Below are 25,159 nucleotides of genomic sequence, written 5' to 3'. Positions count from 1 at the left end.
CCCTTCAAAGGAGAAGGTGGGAGAACAGACACCAAAATGGGACACAGAAAAGAAATCACACATTCAAATTACTCAACTCCAGATGATAAAGAAAAAAAAAAACTTAACCTCCTGATTGTGGATTATTAGGGCAGAGTGCTATAAAATGGATAATCACCAAACAATTAATTACAAACCAAAAGAATACCAACATCCGAAGCCAACATGAAGCAACCTGTGTGCAGACCTTGATGAGGGATTGCACGCTGGTTGAAAAGTTGAAATAAGGGCAATTAACCCAAGTGGGGTTTGCCTGACTGACACCTATTTGTTCTTTTGGTTCCAGCTTAAATGTTACCAGTTCAGGGAGACCTTCTCTTTCTCATCCCTCCAACAACAGATTTTTCCATGAATCTCCAGGTGGCACCATCTACGAGCACACAGCAGCCATCGGCACCCTTGTGTGTTATTAAGGAGATGCTAGGCCTAAGTGGAAACCAAAACCCAACTTTAGAGAAAATTCTGGAGCCTACAGAAAGTGGACAAGAAGCTTCTCACAAAGAATTCTCCTCAAATAAGCTTTATTCCTCCTACGTATGTCAAACATTAAGCAAAACCTTGAGTGGTATCAGCCAACAAGAACGCCATGTCAACTGGCAGCAGCAATATCAAGTTCAAGCTCTTTCAAGGTCTCCAGGATTCTCATCACCTAATCTTGCAAGGAGAAGATCACACCGTCATAGAGAAAGAGTTTAAGGTGCACTGTTTTGATTCCTTCCACAATATTTTGGTGACCTTATGATAATCTTCTAGAAAAGAAATATAAAAACAAATGTAATAAGGTCAAGGAGCTGTGCCCTGGTCCGGGGACATCTTCGCCATCCAGCAGATAAAGAAAAAGAGGCTGCAAAACTGCATGAACAGGGAAGTCCAGAGCTGCTCCACCGATCTCTGCAGGCATGGCAGGTATTCCTAACCCCACTTTAATTTTAATTCTGTGTGTACAAGCTTAAATAGAGGATCAGTCCCCAGGAGAGGATAATATGTTCAAAAGGAAAGAACGGCTAAATAACCTGAACGAATGCTGTCCTAAATACTCTTGAGCTTCCCTTTCTAATCTCTGGCACACATAAGCTTGCTACCAGTCTCCATATTTCCTAAGAAAGTCTGTGTTTCAATTATTCTGTCCAGCTACCACAATGACTATGTCGTGGGTGTCATTCACATCACAGGTCTAACCTTAAGCTCAAAAAATACTATCATAGTTGCTAGAATGCAGACAACTTATAAGCAAAGAAAAAAATAAAATGAAAGTGAGCTATGAAAAAGCCATCTTGAGCAACTCCAAAGACTTTTTTGGCAAATCTCTTTTCTGAGAGCTTTGTATATAAATTCCATCATCAGCTTCAGCTGCTATGGCAACTGGAATATTTCGGAAATGACTTGCAGCAAGTATCACTACATAGCCAGCATCTTTTGCAGGAAACAGAAAAGACTATGAGACCCAACCCACTCTAAATTTCAAAATACAGCTTCAATTTTCATTCCTGAAACCCATTTATGCTCCTATTTGCAAATCAACAGATAGCAACCTGGTACACTGACCAGCACAAGGGAGGAGACTTTCATTTTATTCCTTAACTAGTCACATGAAGGCATCTCAGTTTTATTGAACTGTTTTTTTCTGTTTTAACAGACTATTTTTTTTTTACAGCAGTTTTAAGTTCATGGCAAAGATGGGGCGCCTGGAGGGCTCAGTCGGTTGAGCAACTGACTTCGGCTCAGGTCATGATCTCACTGTTTGTGAGTTTGAGCCCCGCGTCGAGCTCTGTGCTGACAGCTCAGAGCCTGGAGCCTGCTTCAGATTCTCTGCCTCCTTCTCTCTCTGCCCCTCCCCCACTCATGCTATGCTTCTCTCTGTCTCAATAATAATAAACATTTAAAACAATGTTTTAATTTTAAAAAAAGTTCATAAATAGCCAAAACATGGAAAGAGCCTAAGTGTCTATCAACGGACAAATGGATCAAGAAGATGTGATTTATCTATACAATAGAATCCTACATGGCAATGAGAAAGAATGAAATTTTGCCATGTGTAGCAACATGGATAGAACTTGAGGGTGTTATGCTGAGCGAAATAAGTCAGGCAGAGAAAGACAAATACCATATGTTTGCACGTATAGGAGGATTAGGAGGAACTTAACGGAGGGCCGTGGAGAAGGGGGAAAATGGGTGGGAGAGGGAGGGAGGCAAACCATGAGAGACTCTTGAATGTTGAGAACAAACTGAGGACTGATGGGTGTGGGGGGAAGGGGGAGATGGGCATGGAGGAGGGCACTTGTGGGGATGAGCACTGGGTGTTATATGGAAACCAACTTGACAATAAACTATTTTTTTTAAAAAGTTCATAGCAAAACTGAGCTGAAAATACATCAGTTCTCACATCCCTCTGCCTGCCCCCCACCCCAACATACACATATACACAGCCTGCCCTATTATCAACATCTCTACCCAAGGTGGCATATTTGTTGATGAACTTACACTGATACATCAGTTTCACCCAAAGTCCATTATTTACATTAGGGCTCACTTTTGATGCTGTACATCCTCTGGGCCCTGACAACCATGTAATGACGTGTACACACCATTACAGCATCGTACAGAGTAGCTTCACTGTCCAAAGAATCCTCTGTGGTCCACCTATTCATCCTTCCCTACCTGCTCACTCCTGGCAAGTGTTGATCTTTTTACGTCCTCCATACTTTTACCTGTTCCAGAATGTCCGATAGTTGGAATTATACAGAATGTAGCCTTTTCAGATTGTCTCCTTTCACTTGGTAATACGCATTTAAGGTGCTTTCATGTCTTTTCACAGCCTGAGAGCTCATTTCTTTTTAGTGCTGAATAATATTTCATTGTCTGGATGTACCATAGGCTAATTATCCAATCACCTACTGAAGGACATTATGGTTACCTCTAAGTTTTGCAGTTTTGAATCAAGCTGCTATAAACATCTGTGCACAGGTATTTAGGTGGACAGAAGTTTTCGATGCATTTGGGTAAATAACAAGGAAAATGGCTGTTGAATTGCATGGTAAGAGTATGTTCAGTTTTGTAAGAAGCCACCAGACTATATTCTAAAATGACTTCACCATTCTGCATTTCTACCAGCAGTGAGTGAGACTTCCTATTGCTCCACATCCTTGCCAGCATTTGGTGTTTGTTAATGTTTTGGATTTTGGTCATTCTAAGAGGCGTACAGTGGTATCTCATTGTGGTTTTAATTTGCATTTCCCTGAAGACACATGATGATGTTGAATATCTTTTCACATGTTTCTTTTCCTAGGCCTTTCTTTTTAGTCTTTTCATATGCCAAGCCCAAATGTCCCACTGAATGCTGTACAGCAGAATGAAGACAGGCCCTTCAGTGATCAGTTGGCTCTGATTTAAGCAAAGAACCAACATGGTTCTCACATTCTACACTGGAGCGCTCCTCTTCCTGGATTACTAAAAATAGCTAATTTTGTTCACTGGAGCAAAGAAAGCTGTGCAGAAATGGAAAGTAATGCAAACAAGTGTGAAATTCAGTACAGCATTTGGACCCGTGCACCCTACCTACACATATGAAAAACAACGTCAAACATGTTCTCAAGCTCTCTGCTTAGGCCATGGTATGAAGGGAGCTCATTTAGAACTATCAACGTTTGTCTAAAAGTCCAAGCTGTCAGATTAATTCTTCCTTGAAATTCTCGCACAGTGTTCCCCTGAGCATTTAGGGATGATGAACAGAGGAGTGACGGTTAACCTCTCCAAATGAATTTGTAGAAAAAGAAGCATGCGAAGTTATCTAAGTAAATGCTGCAGAATAATGAGGGAATCGGGGGGGGGGGGCATTCTGATGTAAGCAAATGTGCTTGAAATCCGTAGGAGCTAACTAGCATTTTAATAAAACTTGTCAACTCTTTAAAATAATGGCCAAGAAGTTTTGGGGACTAAACTAATCAAACTGCCATTCTTTTCCCTCCTAAAGCTTATTGATTTTGTTTTTAGACACTTATGATATTAGAGTCTCTTAAAAGATTTCTACCTCTGCCTCTTGATGTAGAAGCACACTTACATTGACCTTTTGAAGATAATTTAACACAATCCACACTATTTTAATTAATATCGGAAAGTGTTTCCAGCAGCTCAATCTTCCAAAAACATATTTTGAATGTTGCAGTCAGTGTGGGCAATATGTAAGAAGCATCGAGCAAAGGGAAGAAAAATCTGGTGACATTCATGGATGTCACCTCCACCCATTCGTTTATTCAATAAAACTGTTTCTAGTAACCACTTCATTCCAGGCACTGTTGTAACTACTTGAATATATCAAGTTCACACTGATTTAACCACGTGTATAGTAGAGTATGTTAAAAGATGGGCAGTGCTATGATTAAGGAGGGCTGGACCGGGGCTGTGGGCAGAATGGAACATGAAGTGGAGTCCTTAATATAAAGGTGGCATCTAAACAAAGACTTGAAGAAAGTGAGGGAATGAGCCCTGTGGTCATCTAGGGGAAAGTATTCTGGGCCGAGACAGCATCTGATACAAAGGCCCCAAAGAGAGAGCTGGTCTAGCCCTGAGATACCAGCAAGGAGGCCAGTGTGAGGGCAGTGGACTGAAGGGAAAGGGTCAGGGGCTTGCCCTTTCACTCATAGGCTGCACTTTGGCTTCTCCTCAGATAGGAAAGCCCCTGGAGGGGTTTCAGGTAGAAGAAATAACTTACTTTTTAAAATCTTTTCTATTTTAGAAAATTAAAAAATACGGGAAGTAGAGCAAAATGTGTAAGCAACCCCAGTATACCTATGACTTCGTCCAAAATATGGTTTCATTTACACTTCCAGCCCTACCCCCACCACAGATCATTTCAAAGGGAACCTCAGACACCTTGTTCTTTCAACCATAAGCATGTCAGTAGGAATCTCTGAAACACAGGCACCCTTTTTTATGACAACACTGTGATATAACCATCACCGCCAATATGGGCTGGGGCAGCTCACATTGGTCTGGCCTGCAGGCACCAATGTGTGCAAAATGGACCCTCTCAGGCTCCCTGGCTTCACACTGGTAACTTGACACTGGCCGTGGGGCGAGTGTGTACTCCAGGGAAATCCACAAACACTCCAGTCAGGGCTTCTATTTCTGGATCTAACTGTTAAATATTTACCACCTCAACTCTGCTTTGTGCTTGAAAGTTTAGCGGTGCTTGTTGATAACGTTATGTCCACACAGTGGTCACAGTTCCCTAGTAAGCTTATAATTTCTTTAGTTTGTATATTTGAAAAGGGGTCCGAAGAAGATCTACACTGGGTGCTTGTTGATATCTCTTAAGCCTCTTTTAATCTGTCGGGTCTCTAACATCTCACTTCTCTGCCTTCCTTGTTTTTGTAGTTTCTCTGTAACAAGACACCAGGCTGCTCGTCCTATTGAGTTCTCCGTAGTCTGAATTTTGCTGACTGCATGTGTGGTTTCACTTCACATGTTCCTGTTTCCTATACGTTGGTGGTAAGAACAAATACCTTGCTCAGATTTAGGGTCCATTTTTGGGGCGAGACTTCAGTTGTGGCAGAAGAATGCCTTCACCAGGAGCAACAATAATGCAGGTTAAGTTTTACTTTGTGGTGGTAACAGCCTCCTAATGACCATTTCAAAATGCTAAGTCTTTGCACTCTATCACTTTTCCTTCATTTATTACTTGGAGGACATTTATAAGACAAATTTCCATTCACCCACCATTTGGTGAATTTACATTTTAATGGGATCCCTGACTGCTCTGCAGAGAAGAAACTGTAGCGACAAGTATGGAAATAGGTGAGTTAAGTGGGTGCCACTGTCAGGGCTAAGGCACAGGTGTAACCCTGAAAGTAGGAGAAGCTTCAGATTCTAGATCTGTCTTCAAGTACATCCAAGAAGAGTTCTCACTGGATTGCAGTTGTGGTTTTTGCTGCCTGCACATGCTTTTTGCTACTTGCATGTGGTCCACAGGGTGCATGATAGTTGACAGTTTGTAACAGAGCTAAGGCAGAAATGGGAGTTTTGGGTCTAAGTGCCAATCACTCAGCCAGAGGGTGAGGTGGGGTAGGAGTGGAGTGTGTAGAGGGAAGAACGAACCTTCCAGGCTTCCTATCTATCAAAGCTCTGGGTTGCATATCTATTACTCAATATGTAGTTAGCTTAAAATTATAGCTATTTGCTTCTAAAAGATGGTAGCAAACATTACTGATAGTTATGGGGCTGGCTTGAAAATAAAACATGAAGAAGTCTGAGGAAATCATGTATCTCTAAATATGTGAGGTTTGAAGAGGTCTTGGAAATATAGTGTCAAAGATTTACTCAACTGCACACTGTAGCCAAGAATCTTTATCATTACCTATATTTAGGTATGTCATGAATTAAAATACAGTGACTAATTGTAGTCATTACAGTCTGTTGTAATGCTCTTGACCTATCAAAAGAAAATGTTGCTCCATTCTCTGACAACCAAATTTTACAATAAACTTCATCTGGTTTATTATTTAAAGGTTTTAAAATGTTCAGACCTTCTGTGTATGAGAAGGAAATTGCCCAATTTCCTTTGCTAATTTCCTTTTCTAAGTTTTAATGGAATAATTTACAAATGTATATATTTTTTCCAGCATTTCTGTTCTCACTGAGTAGTTTTCTCAAACTTATTAATTTAAAAAATATATACATTACAGATAATATATTATATATATTATCACTGGATGAGTTCCAAAAGTCTTCTGACAAACATCACTCACTCCACCCTCTTTTTTATAGAAGGAAAAAGATGTAGAGAGGTAAAACGACTCTCTCTAAGGTCACTGTAACTAAGCAGTGGAAATGAAATTGGAAGTGGTTTATGGGACTTGAAGCATGGAATTCAGATGAGAATAAAGAGAAGGTAGATTAATGTATTTCCCAATTAGCTACAAGAGGACATCATATTCTCTCTCTCTCTCTCTCTCTCTCACACACACACACACACACACACATACACACACACACACACACACACACACACACGGTAATGAGATAGTTTGTAAAGAAAAAAGACTGCAAATATGAAATCAAAGCCCTTGGCAAGCAAACTAGTATTTGCTCACCTGCTGGGTGTGTTTTGCTTGAATAGATTTTTATTGAAGGATGCTATTGTGTTTCCCATGATTTACATATTATATTTTCAGCTTTGTTATAAGAGTGACCATAGAAAATGCTCATGTCCCTCTCCAATTTCCATTTGCAATTTACTGAATGAGTCATTTATAGAGAGGATCCTGAAAACACCCAAAATACCATGAGTGGTCCCTGAAAGCACACTCCCTCCACTCCATTCTCATGAATTTAAAAGTGTTTAAAGGCAAACTTACTAAATTCATTGACCTATTAATAATGCCACACTGAAGAAGATTCTAATGGAAATTCTGTGTAACCAAGTACCAAGGGAGATAAATAACAAATGAATGTTATATAAAAGTAAGCATCAGACTGTTTTGAGTGCATCAATTACCTTGGTACTTCCCATTGAGCAAAGGCAGTGAATAGGCCTTTCAAATAGATTTCTATTAACTCACCAAAGGATCTCGACAAACGGCTAAAAGAGCTTTATTCATTCATTCAAACCACTAAAAGATATAGGTGTCCTTTACTAAAATTAAAATCTAAGTAAGAAGAGAATGAGAGAATCCTGGTCCTGACATCGCATGCCCTATTCTGAGTTATATCAAGACATGAAGGTTTCTATGCTGGAGCAGAAATTCCATAGAAGCACAAAGCCTTCTTTGCTTTGTGTCCCCCAGCACCTGCGGCGTCTGACAAACGTCGGTGTTCAGTCAATATTCTTGAATGAATGGAATGTCTTCCCATGGGAGTGGCTGATCTAAAGAACCACAGCATTCACTGGGCGTCCTTGGTGAAAGTCATGCCTTCCCTCGGCCTCAGGGTGCAGACACAGGAGGCACTAAGGGAATGTGTTCATTCAGCCGCATGTTGATACTCAGCTTTTCACCTCATCCCAACAGCTATGATTCGATGCCCAAAATGTGCATGTGGATGCACACATCCTTACTAGGGGAAATCAGGAAGAACTGTGGACACGATTATCTTTATTCTTTGTCAAGGACTGTTTCAGGCAATGATGCCAGTTAGAAGCAGTGCCCGCAGTTGCTAGGGAGATGAGGAAAACAGGGGAGGGAGCCACTGAGTGCTTTCTTTAGCCTGCAGCCCAGGGCACAGTGAGCAGAATGGAGAAACAAGGCCAGCCCAGCCATCCAATCAAATCCCTTAGAGTCCACTGAGGACAGAAGTAGCTGTGATCCCCTTCTCCGTATTCAAAATAGAACCACCAAAATATTAGCTTCAAAATCAGCTATATTCTCATATCTCAGTTTTGTTTAATTTGTCAGTTGCTTTAAAAAGCGAGGAGAAAGGACAAAAACAAAGCAGCCTTAACGTTTTTACAGAGATGTGGATTAAGCCGCTGGAGAAAGTATCCCACTTCAGACACTGGCCCATCAAGATGACCAGCAACAAGCCTGCCAGAGGGGCTGAGCCAACGGTGTTTTATCAGCCAGTCCCTTTCCCGAGAGACAGAGAAAGGCTCACGCTCAGCTGTGGAAGTACTTCTGAGAGCTTGGGCAAGACCGCTGCAAAGAATTCTCTGAGGTTTGTATCAAGGCCTGGAAGCAAGTGTCCTTAATCCAGCAGTTTTACCGTGACTCTGGGAGGCTTTGTACAACATGGTCTTCAGGCCTGTTCATTGGTCCACACCGCAAATACTCACAGTGCATGCACGTCCTCTGAGCTTAATGCACACAGAAAAATAGCCCAGGAAAGAAAGGTGGATTATTAAGGGAAAGCTGGCTAATACAGATTTTTAAACTAAAAATGCTTGCAGTTTACATAATTCCAAATATTGACCTCCTGCTCTTCATCATCCTTTCTAAACTGAGGACCGAACATCACGTGTCACAGTGACATTAATGAGCGAGTACCTGGGCAAACCAGGAGCTGAAAAACTTCCCATTTTCTTTCTTTGGCTTATGTTGCAATAACCTCTCCTGTAACATTCAAGGTATGCAGACACTCAACAACAACAACAAAATGACAAGAATAGAAAACCCAAGGAGTCCCTAAGGAACAGAAAATCCAATCACCTTAGTCATGCTGTAGACGGCTGTAAAGGCAGTTCACCTTCAAAAGAAATTATTTCATGTCATGGCATCTGGCATTAAAATTGTAGGCATCTGACCTTTGCCACTGAATAAAGAAGATTTAGACAATAAACTCATCATTTAAAGTATTACTAGAATGCTATATGTGTTGAAGTCAGTATAATACCAGGAGGAACATTATGTTACCACGTTATACTTTACAGTACATTTTCCTATAAAGGAGTCGTGGGAAAGGATACAGATTGTGACATTTGATTCTTTGGCATAGGAGACAAGGCAAAATGCAAATGTTAGAACCAATCTCCTATTACAACATGGCGCTTCACGTGGGAATTGAAATAGCACAGATTCACAGATCGCCATGGCTGCCTCAGTTTAACTGTTCACCACACAGTGCTCGCATTCTGATTAACTTGGTTTAGAAGAATCCATTTGTCACACTGTCATAAGTATCCTTAGGGACTCTAGTGAGCTGGGTTGTGACACCATGGTCGATGCTACTCACAAAAATATGTTCGCATTCCAGAGCAAGGGATACATCCTCCAGCCTCAAAACACGATTGATGCTGTCCAGTGAGCGACTACAAGTTAATAAGGCATATTTCCATTCCAAGGCAGACAGCATATTTGCTTCTTCCTGATGTCTAAAAGGTAGACCTTTTTTATTCTTTTCGACAAGGAATTAACATTAATTTTAAGATGAACAAGAAACCAATGAAAGGAAAAGTCAAGAACCTGAGAAGTTGATTCCTGGTAGCAAACCCATCTTCTCATTTAGTCAGGTCAACCATTTCCCACTACATGTATTTATCTTAGGAAACTATGTAATTTAAGACCCAGATGAAGAAGCAGTGTGTCTATCTGTGGGTGTGGGTGTGTGTGGGTGTGTGTGTGTGCGCGCACACGTGCGTGTGTTGAAAGAGAGAAAGAGACATACGACAATAAGATAGGAATATGTCCTTTTTACCAATACACCACCCATAGAGTCAAGAAGGTTACCAAAATCGAGGACAGAATCTCAGCATCATGAAATCCCCAGGGGGCTAGTGACTGCCCATGAATAGGGGATCATAGGAGTGGCTGGTGAGCACACCATCTTCTTTTAGCCTTTCAACGTGTCCCTCACTGGATTCAGAAACGCCGTCTTTCCTATTTGGTCTGTTGTTAGGTACAATTTTCAAATCCTTAATTTAATATTCTTATGTTGTTGCTGCTGTTGTTTTTTATTCACTACTCAATCAAAGGTGTTCATTTGGCCGTCAGAAATATTTTTCCCACAGAGGGACAGGGAATGCACATTTGCAAAACAGTCATCAAAGAAATGAGCCAGCATCCTCTCATCTTGGTCCATTGAGTTGGTGGGGCAGAACTGCGGTTGAGACACGCTGGGTCTGACTATCATTCTAGCATTTACTAACTTTTGACCCTTGACAAGTCTTGCCCTCTCTTACGTTTCGATTCTTCACTTATGAAATATGTCCCTCAAAGAATCATTATGTAAACAGTGAGATGACAAAAATGGAAACTATAGGTTGAAAAGCATAACACAATCATAACGTGTCATTATTATTAGACATCTTGCTGGTCCCTTTTGAAAACGGCTAGTTATGCTAAAACACAACAGCTTAGGTATTCCTAAAACTCATGCACAACACAGAATTGTACAATAAAAAAAAATCACAGAGCCTGTGGAGGGCAAGTATAGTTGGGCACAATACTCAAAAACTTTATCTGTGACACACAAAAAACAAAGATGGGAACCTAATGAAAGTGGTAGCACAGCTTTTCACATGTTAATTGGTTAATTGGTTAAAGACTACAGTATTTACATATTTTCAAGACAACAGACAGTCTCCATCAGCTAATTTAAAATAAATCACTGTGAATCTTCTCCTAGTGGCAGCCTCAGGCGGGGCTGGAATGGAGAGGTGCTAGAAATCAAGGTCGGCTTAGTCATAGCCAAAATTCAACCTAGGAGAAGCTAAAATACATCTCCACTATACCAACAATTCCCACCTTATTAACCTTACCTCTACTGAGCTGTGGACTGTCAAACACAACTAATTGATCAGAAAAGACCCTGATAAAAGAAGCAAATCATCTAAGACCATCATCCCACAAGGGATGTAAACTCTCTTGTGTCATAAACAATTATAATGCTAAATTTCCTGCTGGCCTTGGACAAAATAATGAAGTAGATAAAATTCATCTTTGATGTCTAACTCCCCATTCTAAACTTTTTCACTATCAACAATATCCTGCTTCCCTAATCAATGAAGTGATATGACAAATTCAAGCATACTATGATGTAAATGACTAATAAGAAGCCATGTGGCACTTCTCTCAAGAATGTTAACATCTGGGGCGCCTTGGTGGCTCAGTCAGTTAAGCATCCAACTTCGGCTCAGGTCATAATCTTGTGGTTCATGGGTTTGAGCCCCATATGGGGCTCTGTGCTGACAGCTAGTTCAGAGCCTGGAGCCTGCTTCCGATTCTGTGTCTCCCTCTCTCTCTGAACCTCCCCTGCTCACGCAGTCTCTCTCTCTCTCTCAGAAATAAATAAAACATTAAAAAAAAAGAACATTAACACCTTTGACAAACAGGAAGCCTTATGCCCAAGAAACATTGTTAATCATTGAGAAGAAAGAGGAGAAAGGGCTTTTCCATGATACAAACTGCCACAAACTTTGAAGGTTAAGGGATAGGTGGTATTATTATTGGCTTCTAGTTTGGCAGTGATGTGCTAACAGATTAATAATTGGCACTCCAGAAAAGAGTATGCATATATACACATAAAAATGTATGTCCAATAAATGTAAGTTTATTATCAATTATACTGATAGTAAGAATATGTACTGCACAATTTACCAAGAATAAAGTAGATAATACATCTTACTATAAATTTCATACAGCCAATTGATACTCCCAGGAGGCTTACACTGGTTTCCACCTAATTCTTGTATCCATAACCCAACAACCTAAGGCTTCAATTTAACCACGAGTTAACATCTGAAGTTGTATCCCAATCCATAAGTCTTTTCCCAAACAAATTACTGTCATAATTTTGTGTGTGGCATGAATGATGGTTGCTATTTTTGTTTCTATTAACAAGTAAGACAAAAGTAAAACAATGAAGATGAATGCCCAAAGTTTACTTCTTTATCAATGATGTGAGCAAATTTCTTCTGTTGATTCAGGTGAACGGTCTTCAGATAACCAGAGAACATTCCACTCCCTTTTTTTAATTTTTGCTATTTACAATGCAACAGCTACAGACACAAAGTGCTGATTTGTACTGTTTGCTGACCTTTGTGGTACAAACACTCCCAACGTGGCTGATTTCAAGCTTCCAATGTATGATACAGAACCCAGAGTTGAGAAGAGATGAGCAGTTTATTTGCCAGATGTAAAGAACCTTTGTAGCACAGATAATTAGGAAGAGGGAAAATAATGAGGAATTTATGAATTTCAAGTATTTCTTACATCCTTTTAATATAAGTTATTGAACTACATTAACAACCAACAGAGACATCCTGAGAACATAACAATGGACAACACAGAGCAGCTCCAGGACACCACCGGCCACCAACAAGCCACCTGCTGGGATGACCTGGAGCCCAATGTAGGAAAACGACACGCCTCTTACTCTCTACATTTATCTTTTCTTAGGTATCTCAAGGTGCCTGGGGGGAGCTGCTATCAGCTCTTTAGCTGAATCAAACCTAAATCCTGAGCCAGGGTTCTTACCCAGGAACCCACCACGCTGAGGACCACATGCCTACCCACCCAGGATTCTGAAGACGGGTGTGGGGAGGAGAGGCCATCAGTGGCTAGCCACACTCCCCAGTATGCACCTGTTAGAAAACAACATGAAATAAACAACTCAATTGTTGACATTATAAATGTCTCTCCTTGGATTATCAAGGTTTCAGACTTCTGCTTTTTTGGCCACTCGTCAGTTACGAGTCAGTTGTTGGATGTATTTTTAGGTTTAGAATATCTCACAAGGACAATAATATCATCATATCCTTTGCCAAAGCAGAAGATAACATTTGGCAGTAAACACTGATTCATATATCTTCCCAGTCCTTCTGAGACTCATTTTCAAGGCCTTGTCTTCCCTCTGGAAAGTACATCCTTGCTACTCCTGCCATTTTTCTTGATGCTAAGGAGACCCACTTCACCTTCTTGATGGAGAGTTTGAGCGTAATGTTTATTCCTCGTATAGTATGTTTGTCTATGTCTTACAGACATATTCCTTGCCACCCAGGAGCTTACAGGCAAAGCATAAACATTCCGATAGGGGCACCTGGGTGGCGTCCAGCTCTTGATTTCAGCTCAAGTCATGATCCTACACTTAGTGAGTTCGAGTCCTGCATTGGGCTCTGCACTGACAGTGCAGAACCTGCTTGGGATTCTCTCTCTCTCCTCCTCTCTCTGCCTCTCCTCTGCTCGCTCGCTCTCTCTCAAAATAAATAAGTAAACATTAAAAAAATGTGGTAGAAAAGGGCAAATAAAGACATACATATGGACAATAGGTTAACATTATTAAGTCAACATTGGAATCCAAACATGAAACACTAATGGAAGTATCCACAGTTTTCATAATAAAATTTAACAATAGGAGCGCATGGGTGGCTCAGTTGGTTAGGTGTCCAGCTTCGGCTCAGGTCATGGTCTCACGGTTCATGAGTTTGAGCCCCAGGTCGAGCTCTGTGCTGACGGCTCAGAGCCTGGAGCGTGCTGTAGATTTTTTTGTCTCCCTGTCTCTGCCCCTCTCCACCTTGCATTCTCTTTCTCTCTCTCTCTCTTTAAAAAATAAACATTTAAACATAAAAAGTTTTTAAGAATAAAATTATATACATCTATAACACTTCACATGAAAAACCTAGACTCGGTGGGAATGTATGTAGTGGTCTCAAAGGACTCTCCTATTTAAAAAGTCTATTCTCGTATTTGATGGCATTTTAATGTACCCTCGGGTATATATGTGCACTTGCTGGCACTTAGTGCTCTTACCATGAGCCCTTTCAGTATGGGAGGGTTATTTTATAAGCAGAAATAGCCAACATTTATATTATTTGTAATCATTATAAAGCAATAAATGTTTGATTATTCAGTTCTCTGCTTCATTTGTAAAAAGCCGTATAGGCTTAAGTCTTTAAATATGTATGGCATTTGGGGCACCTGGGTAGCTCAGTCAGTTGAGCGTCCGACTGTGGCTCAGGTCATGATCTTGAGGTTCGTGCGTTCGAGCCCCACATTGGGCTCTGCTGACAGCTCAGAGCCTGGAGCCTGCTTCAGATTCTGTGTCTACATCTCTCTCTGACCCTCCCCTGCTCACGCTGTCTCTCTCTCTCTCTCTCTCTCTCTCTCTCTCTCTCTCTCTCTCAGAAATGAATAAAACATTAAAAAAATAAAAATTTTAAAATGCATGGCATTTGACTTTTTAAAACATGGAAGGTAGAAACAGATGATCGAATGAAGGGCACTGATCCATAAATTACTCCTCAAGGAAGATATGTGGGTCATCTGTAATGTTTCAAATGGTTCATCAGATTGCTAAAGTGATTAAGGTGAACGATGGCAGCACCAACAAGAAATCGATGTGGACAGAGTTGCATCCACAGGCACTTCTTATCTCTTAGACATTGCAGTATGGATCCCTCTGGCAACTTTAACTTGGTAGGCTGATAATATTTAATATGAAAACCTGGTAGGTTGTCAATAAATGTTAACTTTTTCCTCCTCTAAAATAAAAGCCAGTCAGTGATGATTCATTACTTGACTTTGATTTTTCCCATATTCACCCAAGAAATGTAGATATGAAATACTGATATAAAAGAAAAAAAAAAAACATAGGAACACACCAACATATTACTGTTAATGGTATCTGATACATTTTGGCATTTTTACAACCTGTAAGAAAATACACCAAATATTAAAGGCAGTAGTGTCTCTGAATGGAGGGACTATAGATAGTGTCTTACCTAATTTTTTGTGCTAAGTTTTCAAAATGATCATGTATCACCATTGAGTTAGAGAAAGTCTTATTTTTTTTTTTTTACAAATAGTTTATTGTCAAACTGGTTTCCATATAACACCCAGTGCTCATCCCCACAAGTGTCCTCCTCCATGCCCATCTCCCCCCCCACATCCATCAGTCTCAGTTTTTGTCAGCATTCAAGAGTCTCTCATGGTTTGCCTCTCTCCCTTTCTCCCACTATTTCCCCCCTTCTTCTCCCCCATGGTCCTCAGTTAAGTTCCTCCTAATCCTCCTATACGTGCAAACATGTGATATTTGTCCTTCTCTGTCTGGAGAAAGTCTTATTTTTAACAGAGTGAGCAAAGAGAGAATATAATCTTATCTCATTTCACTTGCTAAATAACCTTAAGAAAATATTTATAAAACTAATTTCTGCTTTAAAAGTTTTAATGGACAGAGCCTTCTATGCATTGGCCAGAGAGCGCTTAACACACTGTAATAACTGCAGAGAGTGTGTTATTCCCAAGGGACTCAGCGCAGAGCCTGTGGAATAAAGAGATGAATGAATAGCAATCAACTTTGACATTTTCGGAATTTAAGCAAATGACTGACCTTCATTCTTTCTCTCACTTAAGTGATTGGCTCTTTGAATAGACCAGCGTGGTTTTACCAACTACATGTTTTGACGCCTTAAAAAAAGTTTTATGTGTATACAGTTCTTAGTATAAAGTCAATCCATTCATTTAATTAATAGTATGTATTCAATAAACATGAATTGACACCACAGCAGGTTTCAGGCTCTGGGTTAAGCCCTGGACTATAGGATGGAGGGTCAGTGCCCCTTCTCAGGAAACAGACTAGTAGAGACAGAAGTTAATATATGGTTAAAGTAGAGGGTACCAAGGCACCCACCTTCTGCAGCAGCACCAGAAAGGGGTGGTGTGGGGTGTGGGGATAAGCCTTCTCTGTTCCAACAATGTATTAAATTAAAATGCAGCTGTGTTTACAATACAAAGCAAAATAAAGATTAGACTGGACAATTACCTGAGTAATATAATCAGTGTAAACACCCAATGTTCTGTAAGTTGCACAGACAAAGGAAATGGCAGACCTCACTGCTATTAGCACTGGCTCACAGTGGAGGACTGGAAGGCATGCTGACTGCCACTCACTGCAGGAAATCTTGATCTGGAAAGGGAATTTTACGAAGACTTTATAAATATTTAAGTCTCATGTTAATTTTTTATTTCCCAAATCAAATTCCTAGATCTGAAACGGGGGGCAGGGGAGATAAATTTCTCCTTAACTTGTACCACCACAAGTAGAAATTCTTTTGGATCAAACTGTTGCAGAATAGCAGTCATATTTTCCATCTCCACTTTAAACATTATTGTCTTTCCTGTCCGCCAAAGAAATGAAGTTACCTCTATACTAAAAACCTAAGCACAAGTGGTCTCTTTCTCTCCACAGCTGGCTACTTCCAAGCAAGTCAGAGTCCACAACTGAATCTGAACTCAATCTCCCTTGCACCTCAGCCAGCTACTATGCCTCCATGCCATTCCACAAGTACAAAGCTGGGTGAAAAATCAGATTTACTTTCCAAAGATATAATGAAAAACATTCAGCTTAATTCAAAATCACAAGCCAGAATTTAACTACTTCAACTCAGACTCTTTCAACCTTTTCCCCTTAAGACTGTTACATCAACATACTGTTGTTATGTATACAGTCATTATACATAACAACATGAAAATAGGAGCCTTATGGTTGCTGCAATTCTGAGAATTACCACATGTACCATACATTTACTCCCAACCATAAAAAACAAACCATACCTAGAATTAATGATATATAATCTTAAATAATCTCTAGTATATTCTGCACACAGTAGCAGGCCTCTTAAGACAAAGCTCAAAAAAAAAAAAAAAAAAAACTGTGTCCCTGATTAAAAGTGTATAAGTCTTGCTCGTTATTTGTGGAATAAAGTCCATGCCTCTGCTCTGGAATTCAAGATTCCTGACAATTCTTGGCAAACTGCCCGCAGTCTACCTCCTTCACTGATTACCCGCATCCCTCGAAAAATCTATACTCTATCCCTTCAAGACCTTGTGTTGTTTCCCTGAGCAGTCAGAGAATCTTGCTCGTCCACATCTGTTCTCTCCCTGTTATTTCAACCAGACGAGACTTCCTCACCTATTCAAATCCAACTCGTCCAAAGCCCTCCTCTCTGGAGCTTCCCAGATTCTCCCATCTGAGGGTCGTGTCTCTGTCCTCCACACATTCATCTTTCTGGTTCATATCTCTCGTCCCATCTCTGCCATGTCTTACTCATTTTTATAGATTTCCACAGCAGTTAGCACATGGTAAGTGTATAACTACAGAATGACAAGTGAGTAAGAGGATCTTTTAAAATAATTATTCAGAAGACATTCGAGAATTATTTCATTTCTCTGCATAATAGTCACACCTATACACTACCATTATTTGATAGGCTCAGATGTTGTAAGATATGGAGAACTCTGTGTTTACCCTATAACTGACATCATTAGTAAATAAGTTAACAGCTTATCTGCCATTTATTTTTTACTCATATAAAGAAAGATCATGAAAAAAAAATCTGATGTTTGAATATCCTGCTTGTATAAATTCACTGAAACAGGCGCTTACTATTACTTGCCGCCATGAATTTAATTATCAGCTGCATGAATTGCCCTTTATGAGTGAACTCAAAGCCCTGATACTTAGCAACTCCTCAGACACTCTGAGGAAATTTCCTTCAGAAAATTTTAGGACCTGGCATTAAGGTCCAACATGATTACTACTTCAAATGCTAGTTTTGGAAATCCTATTAGATGGTACAGGAATGAAGTGTCAGCTCTGTATGCTCCTACCATCAGCCCTACCTTTTCCTGGCAAAATATTTTTTAAAATGTAAGCTAAAGATATTATAATTCATGAATTCTCACAAGAGAGACAAATGAAAATAGAATCACAAATATTACTCAGCCCTTGAATTTTGTTTGATGCTACAGACTTGGAATACTCTATAGGACAGAAATCAATCTGGCAGGGCTGAGAAATAAAATGATTTCTGAATTCTTCTGACATATATATATGTCAGATATATATGTCAGAAACAGATATATAAATTTTATCAAGGTGGAAAACAAAAACCAAGGGATTTTTATGGTTTGATTCAATCATTTAAATATCATATTTATTTTTGTACACTACATGCTCCCCAAACTACTGTGATATTTTTACTTGGAAATAAAAGGAGAGACTTCTTAAAAAGTGAAGCATCTGATTTTGTGGTAATAACAAAGTTCTTGATTATTTGCTCCTGGAGCCATATTAAATGACAATGAATACACCAACGTCTGGTTAATACACAATGTTTCAAATACCAGTAGATGCGGTGACAATTTCTTTTACTTCAACAGTGATGCATTTGCAAGACACAGTATCTACCTCTTCTAAACCAAAGAGGTACCTGTCAGAGCCTGCGTCACCCAGCACCCTTGCTGAAGAGGCAGGCCTAGGGGAGCGGGCTTAATGCCAGACTTCTCCTTCCCTCTAGGTCCAGGTATAGGAATAAGAAGTGGGCCCTCACTCAAGGACATCCAATGCACAGACTAGGCTGTGACAAATCTATGCCCAAGTATTAAAAGTTAAAGTAGGCAATCAGATTCCATACTCAAAAATTTTGAGGTAAAAGATCAGGAGACTGAGCCAGTATAATTTAATGTAATGAGGAAGCACAAAAGGCCAAGTACAGGGTGAAGGCGAATCAGTGGGGAAAAGGGCAAATGAAGAAGTCAGGGAAGCCTTTGCCAATGGAGAAGGGGCCTGAGAGCTGTCTGTGGTCCTGATACTCTGAGATTCTGATTCCAGGCAACGTGTCGGGTTACAACTTCCCTCAAATACACCCCAAACTCCAATAAAACAGTCATAATGTGCCCAAATAATTTAGACAGATTCTGGAAGTCCATAATAATAATTTAGCCTATTCTTGGCAGACTCCTATAGCAGAGAGAGGCAAACGATGCAATTTTTTAAACTCAAAGCTGCCTGAGCACAAAGCCCAGTTCTATCTATGCAGCCCTACAGAAACGATTCAATTTCTCCAACCCTCATATATCTCATGTATAAAACGGGTACAACTGCAGTGCCCTGAAGGATTATTATAAGCAATCGGTAAGATGGTGAATGCATAACGGTCAGCACGGATATAGCCTTCAGTGTTGTTGTTGGATGATGATCACAATTGTGACGATGGTAATAATGCTGAGTTTCTTTTGCACCGTTGTATAATGGCTCAACAGAGAAATAAATGGGCTTTAAGTTTAAACTAATTCCACAATCACTTATCACCAGCATGTTCACTTAAAATAGGTAACTACTACAGTTAATACTGGAAACGCAGGACGCATTACCTTGGAGATAATTTGGAATGCAAAAGAACAGATAAGGAAGCAGAAACCGAGAACTGTTTGTTTTATTTTTCCTTATAACCTAGATTGTGGTTGCCTTTCTACAACCACCCACTGACTCTAGATCTCATCTATAACCCATGCCTTTTGTTCCCATTTTCTCTGCAAACAGTGTAACTCATGCTCTCAGTTCCCTTCTAGGGATTCGACAAGGGCCTCATCATTGAACCTCCTGCCTTCTCATATGTGCATCCTTTCTTCTGCTTCAAAAGATTCTCCTCATTCATGGTCATCTCCAACTAACCACTCTTCTATACAGCATCCCTGTATGAATTAGCATAATAAAGGCTAAATCTTGTTATTGTGATCATTACAAGCCTTCACAATCTGAGCTCAGCTCCTGGAACCATTCCTTACTGTTGTCCACCAACTCTCCATGGCCCTTTCCAATATGTTCATTCTCTCTGAATATTTTTCCCCGCCTACAGGCCCCTTTTAACTTATACATCTAGGTCAAATCTGACCTATTGTATAAGACTCAGCTCATTGATCTTTCTTTGTGAAATATATTTACTTCCTATATTAAGAATTAATATCTTTTCTATGGTCAAAGAGTAATCTATCCCTATTATATCACATTCTACTAAAAAGCTATGATTGTATCTTTTTTAAAGCTATGGATAAATTTTAAATGAAAGGAAATGAAAACATGATTGTAAATTTCATTAACAAGTTAACTGGTATGAGAAAAATATTGGTCAACATACTTGAAATTTCTATATCATGTATTTTAATGTCCACATGTGTCCGTCAACAACCTGATTCTAAGGAAATTAAGAGGATTCTAGTAACTAAGAAAAAACAATCATTGACACAACAAAGAATGTTTCTATTTCAATATAACAAACTTTCCTAATATGTTTGTTGTTTCTATTCTCTACAATGCCAGTCCTTCCTGGTGTTCTTGAGCACAACAGGTGAAACTGGGTATCCGGGGCTCTGCAGCCCTTTTGAAATAATTCTTAGCGAGTGATCACTGTGATCCAAAACTAGCAGAGGATTCTTGTGCCTGCCAATTCATCAGAAATCATACAACACTGATGGACATTTTTCCAGAAAAGATCTTCAGGCGGCCTGTGGGTGCACAGAAGGGTACTCAGCATCAATGGATATTAAGGAGGTACAGATGAGGGCTATGGGGAGGTGTCACTTCAGACCTTTTTGAATCGCTCTCGTCAGGGAGATGGGAGACAGCAAGAGCAGGAATGGGTGGCAGGCCTCCTGCACTGTTGGTGGAAATGTGGGTTGGTGTAGACACTGCAGAGGACAGTATGGAGTCTTCTCGTCAGAGGATTATGGATGGAGCTATCCTGCAGTCAAGTGGTTCACATCAAGTGTGTCAGAAGGAAACAGAATCACCATACTGAGAGGGTGTCTGCACCCTCGTGTTCCTACATTGTTATTTATGATACCCAGGACATGGAGGCAGCTTAAGAATCCATTGGCAGGTGGATGGGTAGTAAGGATGCAGGACATAGAGGTGGTGGTACACTGTTTAGTTCCAGAGAGAGGAAAGTCCTGCCATTTGCAGCGATATGCATGGACCTCGAAGGCACTGTGCCAGGTGAAGTGGGTCAGCCAGAGAAAGACAGATACTGTATCATCTCACTTACATGTAAAATCTTAAACAAAACAAAACTCATAGAAACAGAGATCACATTTGTGGAGCAGAGGGGAGGAGAGGGGGAATTGAGCAAAGATCGAAAGAGGCACAAACCTCTGGTTATAACATAAATTAGTTCTGGGGATGGGATGCACATGGCGACTATGGCTAACCATATTATCCTGCATATGTGAAAGTCACTAAGAGAGCAGATCTTAAAAGTCCTCATCACAAAGAAAAGAAAAAAAATGTAATTATGTGAGGTGATGGACGTTAGTTCAACTTATTGTGATAATCATTCCACAATACATACATATATCAAATCATGCTGTTGTACACCTTAAATTTACACAATATTGTATGTCAATTATATCCCAATGAAACTGGAAAAAAGAAAAGAAAAAACATACAACAAGTACTACTTTGCTGATTAAAGTCTACGGTATGTCTCCCCACAGTTAGTCACACAAAGCTGTAAATACAAAATTACAAAATGACCATAGGACAGTTAAAAAGGGGTATTTATATCGATAAAGTGAGGGCTGGCAGTGGAAGAAAATTAAAGGATTCGAACAGCTTCAAGGCATCTTTCATGTATGCCCAACATACTGCCAGACACAGGTGCACACGCTTGAACCTGCTCCCAAATACATCTTGTTCGACATTCCCTTCAATACTATCGGAAAGTAACAACATATGCCTGTTAGCAAGAGGCTCTCACTCCATTTGGGTCACTGGCAACCTGTCTATAGAGACCATTTGGCAGACTCTGGGCATCATGCATGGATTTCAGATCTGGTATTTGTTGTGCATGTTTCTCTTATGTTACAGGACAACATTCTGCTCACAAGCTATTATCGGTTTTTTAAGTTAGCATCAAGCTCTCTCTCTCTCACACACACATACACACACACACACACACACAGTTTGGGGGGGATGTCTATAAATTGATTAGGGGAAAATGTAATTTTCTTACTTCTCCAGGCAAACAGGATGACCTGTAACAACCATGAGTTTTTTATCCTTCCCTTATTATTTCCCAAGTACTTGCAACTCTACAGGCTACACCATTAAGTAAACTAAAGTACAGAGTAACAAGGATCTACTGATGAAACAAAGCAATCTGTCTGCCGCCTCCTGAAGCAAAGGTCAGCTTCCCCAAGGGCTATGAGATCCCTCAGGAATATCATAAACCTGTTCAAAGCACAGCAAACCTGTTTCCTCCCTCAGGATTCATACCCAGAATGGGTACAGGAGCCTCATCTCTGTTTTGTCAATTGGTAAAGACTGAGAGAGAAGTAAGAAATTCCCCAACATGCTCCTCCTGGGACCCTGGCTGTGTTACCGCATCAACCCCTGAGTGAGGAACAAGGAAACCCCACTCAGTCTGGACCCTCCAGGAAGTACTGGACATATCACAGCCTGTTTTCTGGGCATATCTGGCTTTTTCCTCATTTGGACTTCAGCTTGTTATATGTACAGACTCCTCCAGCTATCATTTTCCTTTCTTCATCTGTGTGCAGGTGTCTCTCCAGGTTGGGAGACGTCATCGAAAGGACATGACCACAGGCTGACGAATGAGTTAGTCCCTGGCAATTGGAGGCGTCTCACCTCCCCTCAGTTCTTGGAATGTACATGTTACCTTCTATTCCCATGGTGGGGGCCATTTTCAAGGACACATCCTGGAGATAGCCATGTGGTTTGGACACCACCATTGCAGGGCATCTGTGACTGAACCCCATTAAGACAACTTTAAGATTCTGGAGGCCAGTTGTAGGAATCTACTCAACTTCTGGCCACACCACCAAGCCTCTCACGTAAGTTCCCTTGCTCATTACACCTGCCATCTGCCATCTGGAGTGCCTGCCTCCTCCCTCCCCGCCCTCAGCTTATAGGGCCCAGTTTCAGACTTCAGCCAGGGTCCCCCCGAGGGTGTGAACCAACAGTATCAACTGGTATGCCCACAAAACCTCTACCAAATTTTGTTCTTATTTATTTTTTGAACATGTGTATTCAAATGTATATTTTGTGTGTATATATATATATATATACACACACACACACTGGGTGCCTGACAGGCTGACAGTGCAGAGCCGGCTTGGCATACTCTCCCTTCCTCTCTCTCTGCCTCTCCCCTGCACATGCACTCCCTCCCTAAATAAATTAATTAAAAAAATAAAGAACTAATTATTTATATCATGTTTCAGTTTTAAATACATAGACATGCGATTACAAAGATATACTAAATCTCAATGATTAGAAAATCCCAGAGAAACAAAAATAACAGAAAACCTAAGATCAGGCCTTGGAACATCTGTTTGTCGTCTCTTACACCTGTGTTCAAGGAAGGCCACAGTTACAGCCTCTGAGCATCTCCGTGTTTGTGGGGAAATGCAACTGATTATAGAACCAACAGTGACATAAACTGTGTAAGATTTCATCTGTTCAGTGCGGGTATTTTCATGCCACAGTGTTAAAGGAGGTGAACAAAGCAGCCCGAAGAACATTTGTATGGAATGGAACTCTTTATTAAATGATAATATTTATGGATTTGTATGGATACAGAACAAGCAAGAAGAAAACCCTTAGCATAAGTTTTCATAACTGAACCACATAGATGGACCTCAATTATTACATGATCCCATTATGAGAGTCACCACTTTAATGAGATCTAGCAGCATCAAGAGCTAAACCCCACACAGCACGTCCATCTGTGAGGCTGCGCCATTCACCGATCCATGTGACAAGCATGGGTAAGAATGCTGCATTGATCACAGAGCTGGTGGTGTGATGAAAAGACAGGCCATTAACTTAAGCAAAAGTTAGAAGTAATCAATCAATTTGCTTACATGTGTTTAGGTTTTATGGCTATACATTTATGGGTATTGTTAAAGCTCTTATCATCGAAATGCCTACAGGAAAAAATTAACTGTAATTAGGGACTGAAGCTCTCAAATATCCTTTTCCCAATGAAATCATTATTCTCCTATGTGAGTTATTTGACAGAAAAAGGTTTCTCAGGATACAACTATCACATCATAGCACAGACTGTAAAGTTAGGTAACCATATTTTTCAAAGCAGAAATAAGGGCATATGGCTTGAAAAATATTTGAATTCGAAGGTTTATTTGAATAAAAGATTATAATTTGTGTACATATTATTTTGATTTTCTATCTAATGGTTCTTTTAAACTTTTCTATGAAGTCAGGACTGTCATAGAAAAATGTGCAATTTGTATTTGGCTGAAGATGGATCCATTTTCGGGTACTTAAAAAAAAGGAGGAGGCCCTCCCTAGATGTTCACAAAAATCTACACATATTAACATCTCTTGATATGTGCTGGGTGGCCTTGTTCAGAGCCCTGGCTCTGCCACTAGCTAGCAACTGTGGACAAATCACTTAGCTTCCAAAAAGCTTTGTCTCTTCATATGTAAGATAAAAGTGTTAGACTACCTGGCCCATTATATTCTTAAAACTCTGTGACTCTGTAGGCTTTTGAAAAGACCACTAGTCCATCAACAACTCCAAGCCACACTGCAGATGTTTAACTACCAGAAACCTCAGGCCCAGGTCCACATCTAACATGGAATTAACTCCTGTCCTGGCAGGTTTTAAATCAAGTTCCTGTACCAGCATGAGTTCATACAGCCATCCTCTGATGGATAGCACTTTAATTTTCAACACACATCAATTTAGCCTAACTGAATGTCAAGCCTTTGCCTGCTCGCACCTCTAATTTTCATATGCCCCATAATCAACATATGTCACAGTTATCTGTTCTCCAGTGTGTTTGCTCACTGCCCAACCTGGACTACTGTCTGCGATGTTTGCTTTACTATTTTACGCTCCCTTCTTGTTCCACTCAGTTTATTAAATCTTGGG

The sequence above is a fragment of the Hyaena hyaena genome, unplaced genomic scaffold (genome assembly GCF_003009895.1).
Source record: "Hyaena hyaena isolate Hyena2069 unplaced genomic scaffold, ASM300989v1 scaffold_1226, whole genome shotgun sequence".
In the NCBI taxonomy this organism is placed as follows: Eukaryota; Metazoa; Chordata; class Mammalia; order Carnivora; family Hyaenidae; genus Hyaena; species Hyaena hyaena.
Note: the sequence above shows the minus strand (reverse complement) of the source record.